We start from the raw sequence: 8,386 nt of genomic DNA, 5'->3' as shown, positions 1-8,386 counted from the left end.
ATACTACCCACACACATTTGGAACTCTCCTTGGATACCCTCACACATATTTTTCCCTCATTTAGTGGATATTTTCCTAAAAAAGTGAAATTTTCAAAAAGTCAGAAAATTGGTTGAAAACGACTAAATATCAAGGACTCATCAGGCGAATCGCTCAGGAACTGAAATCGGAATGCTGACTGACATTTTCCCCTCTCTGAAAGTCTGAAAAATGCAGGAAAAATGACTAAGTGCAAAAAAATTTTTTTTCAACTTTTTTCAATTTTTTACCCATTACATTTATATTCTACCCACACACATTTGGTTCTCTCCTGGGGTACCCTCACACATATTATTCCCTCATTTAGTGGATATTTTCCCCAAAAAGTGAAAGTTTCAAAAAGTCAGAAAATTGGCTGAAAATGACTAAATATCAAGGACTCATTGGGCGAATCGCTCTGGAACTGAAATCGGAATTCTGACTGACATATTTCCCTCTGTGAAAGTCTGAAAAATGGCAGAAAAATAACTAAGTCCAAAAAAATTTTTTTTAAACTTTTTTAAATTTTTCCCCTGTTATATATATATTCTACGCACACACATTTGGAACTCTCCTGGGGTACCCTCAAACATATTATTCCCACAATTAATGGATATTTTCACCAAAAAGTGAAATTTTCAAAAAGTCCGAAAATTGGCTGGAAACTTCTAAATATCAAGAACTCATCAGGCGAATCGCTCAGGAACTGAAATCGGAATGCTGACTGACATTTTACCCTCAGAGAAAGTCTGAAAAATGCCAGAAAAATGACTAATTCCAAAAAAATATTTTTTCAACTTTTTTCAATTTTACTCCCATGGGTGTATTCTACCCACACACATTTGGAACTCTCCTGGGGTACCCTCGCATATATTTTTCCCTCATTTAGTGGATATTTTCCCAAAAAAGTGAAATTTTGAAAAAGTCAGAAAATTGGCTAAAAACGACTAAATATCAAAAACTCATCAGGCGAATTGCTCTGAAACTGAAATCGGAATGCTCACTGACATTTTTACCTCTCTGAAAGTCCGAAAAATGCCGGAAAAATTACAGTCCCAAAAAATTTTTTTTAAACTTTTTTCAATTTTTCCCCCTTTACATTTATATCTACCCACAAACATTTGGAACTCTCCTGGGGTACCTTCACACATATATTTCCCTCATTTACTGGATATTTTCCCAAAAAAGAGAAATTTTCAAAAAGTCAGAATATTGGCTGAAAACGACTAAATATCAGGGACTCATGGGGCGAATCGCTCTGGAACTGAAATCGGAATGCTCACTGACATTTTCCCCTCTCTGAATGTCTGAAAAATGCCGGAAAAATGACTAAGTCTAAGAAATTTTTATCAACTTTTTTCAATTTTACCCCCATTATATATATATTCTACCCACACACATTTCAAACTCTCCTGGGATACCCTCACACATATTTTTCCCTCATTTAGTGGATATTTTCCCAAAAAAGTGAAATTTTCAAAAAGTCAGAAAATTGGCTAAAAATGACTAAATATCAAGGACTCATCGGGCAAATCGCTCTGGAATTGAAATCGGAACGCTCACTGACATTTTCCCCTCTCTGAAAGTATGATAGATGAGGGAAAAATTACTAAGTCTAAAAAAAAATTTTTTTCAACTACTTTCAATTTTACCCCCGTTATATATATATTTTACCCACACACATTTGGAACTCTTCTGGGGTACCCTTACACATATTATTCCCTCATTTATTGGATATTTTCACCAAAAATTGAAATTTTCAAAAAGTCAGAAAATTGGCTGAAAACGAATAAATATCAATGACTCATTGGGCGAATCGCTCTGGAACTGAAATCAGAGCGCTCACTGACATTTTCCCCTCTCTGAAATTCTGAAAAATGCGGGAAAAATTACTAAGTCTAAAAAAAAATTTTTTCAACTTTTTTAAATTTTACCCCCGTTATATACATTTTCTACCCACACACATTTCGAACTCTCCTGGGGTACCCTCACACATATTTTCCCTCATTTAGTGGATATTTTCCCAAAAAAGTGAAATTTTCAAAAAGTCAGAAAATTGGCTGAAAACGAATAAATATCAAGGACTCATTGGGCAAATCACTCTGAAACTGAAATCGGAACGCTCACTGACATTTTCCCCTCTCTGAAAGTCTGAAAAACGCGGGAAAAATGACAATCTAAAAAAAAATTTTTTCATCTTTTTTCAATTTTACCCCCGTTATATATATATTCTAACCACACACATTTGGATCTCTCCTGGGGTACCCTCACACATATTATTCCCTCATTTTCTGGATATTTTTCCAAAAAAGTGAAATTTTCAAAAAATCAGAAAATCGGCTAAAAACGACTACATATCAAGGACTCATCGGGCGAATCGATCTGGAACTGAAATCGGAAAGCTCACTGACATTTTTACCTCTTTGAAAGTCTGAAAAATGCCGGAAAAATGACTAACTCCAAAAAAAAATTTTTACAACTTTTTTAAATTTTTCCCTCATGGGGGTATTCTACCCACACACATTTCTTACTCTCCTGGGGTACCCTCACACATATTTTCCCTCATTTAATGGATATTTTCTCAAAAAAGTGAAATTTTCAAAAAGTCAGAAAATTGGCTAAACACGACTAAATATCAAAAACTCATCAGGCGAATTGCTCTGAAACTGAAATCGGAACGCTCACTGACATTTTCACCTCTCTGAAAGTCTGAAAAATGCTGAAAAAATGACTAAGTCCAAAAAAAGTAAAAACCTTTTTTCAATTTTTCCCCCGTTACATTTATATTCTACCCACACACATTTGGAACTCTCCTGGGGTACCCTCACACATATTATTCCCTCATTTAATGGATATTTTCACCAAAAAGTGAAATTTTCAAAAAGTCCGAAAATTGGCTGAAAATGACTAAATATCAAGGACTCATTGGGCGAATCGCTCTGGAACTGAAATCGGAATGCTGACTGACATTTTCCCCTCTCTGAAAGTCTGAAAAGTGCCGGAAAAATGACTAAGTCTAAAAAAAAAATTTTTTCAACTACTTTCAATTTTACCCCCGTTATATATATATTGCATCCACACACATTTGGTACTCTCCTGGGGTACCCTCACACATATCATTCCCTCATTTAGTGGATATTTTCCCAAAAAAGTGAAATTTTCAAAAAGTCAGAAAATTGGCTAAAAATGACTAAATATGAAGAACTCCTCAGGCGAATTGCTCTGAAACCGAAATCGCAACGCTCACTGACATTTTCCCCTCTCTGGAAGTCTGAAAAATGCCGGAAAAATGACTAATTAAAAAAAAAAATTTTTTCAACTTTTTTCAATTTTTCCCCCGTTATATATATATTCTACCCACACAAATTTCGAACTCTCCTGGTGTACCGTCACACATATTTTTCCCTCATTTAGTGGATATTTTCCCAAAAAAGTGAAATTTTCAAAAAGTCAGAAAATTGGCTAAAAACGACTAAATATCAAGAACTCCTCAGGCGAATTGCTCTGAAACTGAAATTGGAACGCTCACTGACATTTTCCCCTCTCTGGAAGTCTAAAAAATGAGGGAAAAATGACTAAGTCAAAAAAAATTTTTTTCAACTTTTTTCAATTTTTCCCCGGTTACATTTATATTCTACCCACACACATTTGTAACTCTCCTGGGGTACCCTCACACATATTTTTCCCTCATTTAGTGGATATTTTCCCAAAAAATTGAAATGTTCAAAAAGTCAGAAAATTGGCTAAAAACGAATAAATATCAAGAACTCATCAGGCAAATTGCTGTGGAACTGAAATCGGAACGCTCACTGACATTTTCCCCTCTCTGAAAGTCTAAAAAACGCTGAAAAAATGACAGTCCAAAAAAAATTTTTTTAAACTTTTTTCAGTTTTACCCCCGTTATATATATATTTTACCAACACACATTTTGAACTCTCCTGGGGTACCCTCACACATATTTTTCCCTCATTTAGTGGATACTTTCCAAAAAAGTGAAATTTTCAAAAAGTCAGAAAATTGGCTAAAAACTACTAAATATCAAGAACTCATCAGTCAAATTGCTGTGGAACTGAAATCGGAACGCTCACTGACATTTTCCCCTCTCTGAAAGTCTGAAAAATGCCAGAAAAATGACTAAGTCAAAAAAAATTTTTTTCAACTTTTTTCAATTTTTCCCCCGTTACATTTATATTCTACCCACACACATTTGTAACTCTCCTGGGGTACCCTCACACATATTTTTCCCTCATTTAGTGGATATTTTCCCAAAAAAGTGAAATTTTCAAAAAGTCAGAAAATTGACTAAAAACGACTAAATATCAAGAACTTCTCAGGCGAATCGCTCTGAAACTGACATTTTCCCATCTCTGAAAGTCTGAAAAGCGCCAAAAAAATGACAGTCCAAAAAAATTTTTTATAAGCTTTTTTCAACCCACCGTTATATATATATTGGACCCACACACATTTCGAACTCTCCTGAGGTACCCTCACACATATTATTCCCTCATTTAATGGATATTTTCACCAATAATTGAAATTTACAAAAAGTCAGAAAATTGGACGAAAACTACTAAATATCAAGGACTCATCGGGCGAATCGCTCTGGAACTTAAATCGGAATGCTCACTGACATTTTCCCTTCTCTGACAGTCTGAAAAATGCCAGAAAAATTACTAAGTCCAACTAATTTTTTTTTCAACTTTTTTCAATTTTACCCCCGTTATATATATATTCTACCCACACACATTTGGAACTCTCCTGGGGTACCCTCACACATATTATTCCCTCATTTGATGGATATTTTCACCAAAAAGTGAAATTTCAAAAAGTCAGAAAATTGGCTGAAAACGACTAAATATCAAGGACTCATCGGTCGAATCGCTCTGGAACTGAAATCGTAGCGCTCACTGACATTTTCCCCTCTCTGAAAGTCTGAAAAATGCAGGGAAAATGACTAAGTTCAAAAAAATTTTTTTTCAACTACTTTCAATTTTTCCCCCGTTATATATATATTCTACCCATGCACATTTGGAACTCTCCTGAGGTACCCTCACACATATCATTCCCTCATTTAATGCATATTTTCACCAAAAAGTGAAATTTTCAAAAAGTCCAAAAATTGGCTGAAAACGACTAAATATCAAGCACTCATCGGGCGAATTGCTCTGGAACTGAAATCGGAACGCTCACTGACATTTTACCCTCTCTGAAAGTCTGAAAAATGCTGGAAAAATTACTAAGTCTAAAATAATTTTTTTTCAACTTTTTCAATTTTACCGCCGTTATATATATATTCTACCCACACACATTTTGAACTCTCCTGGAGTAGCCAAACACATATTTTCCCTCATTTAGTGGATATTTTCCCAAAAAAGTGAAATTTTCAAAAAGTCAGAAAATCGGCTGAAAACGACTAAATATCAAGGACTCATCCGGCGAATCGCTCTGGAACTGAAATCGGAATGCTCACTGACATTTTCCCCTCTCTGAAAGTCTGAAAAATGCCGAAAACATGACTAAGTACAAAAAAAATGTTTTTAAGCTTTTTTCAATTTTCAATTCCCTTCTCTGAAAGTCTGAAAAATGACTTAGTCTAAAAAAAATTTATTTTCAACTTTTTTCAATTTTACCCCCGTGGGATATATATTCTACCCACACACATTTTGAACTCTCCTGGGGTATCCTCACACATATTATTCCCTCATTTAATGGATATTTTCACCAAAAAGTGAAATTTTCAAAAAGTCTGAAAATTGGCTAAAAAAGACTAAATATCAAGGACTCATCAAGCAAATCGCTCTGGAATGGAAATCGGAACCCTTACTGACATTTTCCCCGCTCCGAAAGTCTGAAAAATGCCCGAAAAATTACTAAGTCCTAAAAAAAACTTTTTTCAACTTTTTTCAATTTTACCCCCGTGGGGGTATTCTACCCACACACATTTGGAACTCTCCTGGGGTACTGTCACACATATTTTTCCCGCATTTAGTGGATATTTTCCCAAAAAGTGAAATTTTCAAAAAGTCATTAAATTGGCTAAAAACGACTAGATATCAAGAACTCATGAGGCGAATTGCTCTGGAACTGAAATCGGAACGCTCATTGACATTTTCCCCTCTCTGAAAGTCTGAAAAACGCTGGAAAAATGACTATGTCCAAAAAAAAATTTTCTCAACTTTTTTCAATTTTACCCACGTTATATATATATTCTACCCACACACATTTGGAACTCTCCTGGAGTACCCTCACACATGTTATTTCCTCATTTAATGGATATTTTAACCTAGAAGTGAAATTTTCAAAAAGTCAGAAAATTGGCTGAAAACGACTAAATATCAAGGACTCATCAGGTGAATCGCTCTGGAACTGAAATCGGAACGCTCAATGACATTTTCCTCTCTCTGAAGGTCAGAAAATTGCCGGAAAAATGACTAAGTTAAAAAAAACTTCTTTCAATTTTACCCCCGTGGGATATATATTTTACCCACACACATTTGGTAACTTACTGGGGTACCCTCACACATGTTTTTCCCTCATTTAGTGGATATTTTCCCAAAAAAGTGACATTTTCAAAAAGTCAGAAAATTGGCTAAAAACGATTACATATCAAGGACTCATCGGGCAAATCGCTCTGGAATGGATTTCGGAACCCTTACTGACATTTTCCCCTCTCTGAAAGTCTGAAAAATGCCCAAAAAATTACTAAGTCCCCAAAAAATTTTTTCAACTTTTTTCAATTTTACCCCCTTTATATATATATATTCTACCAACACACATTTGGAACTCTCCTGGGGTACCCTCACACATATTTTTCCCTCATTTAGTGGATATTTTCCCCAAAAATTGAAATTTTCAAAAAGTCAGAAAATTGGCTAAAAACGACCAAATATCAAGAACTCATCCGGCGAATTGCTCTGAACTGAAATCGGAATGCTCACTGACATTTTCCCATCTCTGAAAGTCTGAAAAACGGCGGAAAAATGACTAAGTCCAAAAAAATTTTGTTTAAACTTCTTTCAATTTTACCCCCGCGGGGGTATTCTACCAACACACATTTGGAACTCTCATGGGGTACCCTCACACATATTTTTCCCTCATTTATTTTCCCCAAAAAGTTAAATTTCCAAAAAGTTAGATAATTGGCTAAAAACGACTAAATATCAAGTACTCATCAGGCGAATTGCTCTGTAACTGATATCGGAAGGCTCACTGACATTTTCCCCTCTTTGAAAGTCTGAAAAATGCCAGAAAAATGACTAAGTTGAAAAAAAAAATTTTTCAACTTTTTTCAATTTTACCCCTGTTATATATAAATTCTACCCACACACATTTGGAACTCTCCTGGGGTACCCTCACACATATTATTCCCTCATTTAATGGATATTTTCAGCAAAAAGTGAAATTTTCAAAAAGTCAGAAATTTGGCTGAAAATGACTAAAAATCAAGGACTCATCGGGCGAATTGATCTGGAACTTAAATCGGAACACTGACTGACATGTTCCCCTCTGTGAAAGTGTGAAAAATGGCAGAAAAATGACTAAGTCCAAAAAATGTTTTTTTCAACTTTTTTCAATTTTACCCCAATGGGGGTATTATACCCACACACATTTCAAAATCTCCTGGGGTATCCTCACACATATTTTTCTCTCATTTAGTGGATATTTTCCCAAAAAAGTGAAATTTTCAAAAAGTCAGAAAATTGGCTAAAAACGACTAAATATCAAGGACTCATCGGGCGAATCGCTCTGAGACTAAAAACGGAGTGCTCACTGACATTTCCCCCTCTCTGTAAGTCTGACAGCGCCGGAAAAATGACTAAGTCTAAAAAAAATTTTTTTCAACTTTTTTCAATTTTACCCCCTTTACATATTATTCTACCCACACACATTTGGAACTCTCCTGGGGTACCCTCACACATAGTTTTTGGTCATTTAGTGGATATTTTCCAAAAAAGTTAAATTTTCAAAAAGTCAGAAAATTGGCTAAAAATGACTAAATACCAAGAACTCATCAGGCGAATTGCTCTGGAACTGAAATCGGAACACTCACTGACATTTTCCCCTCTCTGAAAGTCTGACAAACACCGGAAAAATGACTAAGTCCAAAAAAATTTTTTTTCAATTTTACTCCCGTGGGATATATATTCTACCAACACACATTTGGAACTCTCCTGGGGTACCCTCACCCATATTTTTCCCTCATTTAGTGGATATTTTCCCAAAAAGTGAAATTTTCAAAAAGTCAGTAAATTGGCTGAAAACGACTAAATATCAAGGACTCATCGGGCGAATTGCTCTGGAACTGAAATCGGAAAGCTCACTGACATTTTGCCCTCTCTGAAAATCTGAAAAATGGCAGAAAAATGA

This window comes from Phyllobates terribilis, unplaced genomic scaffold (assembly GCF_046119375.1).
Source record: "Phyllobates terribilis strain yellow unplaced genomic scaffold, ASM4611937v1 Scaffold_31__1_contigs__length_13893835, whole genome shotgun sequence".
NCBI lineage: Eukaryota > Metazoa > Chordata > Amphibia > Anura > Dendrobatidae > Phyllobates > Phyllobates terribilis.
Note: the sequence above shows the minus strand (reverse complement) of the source record.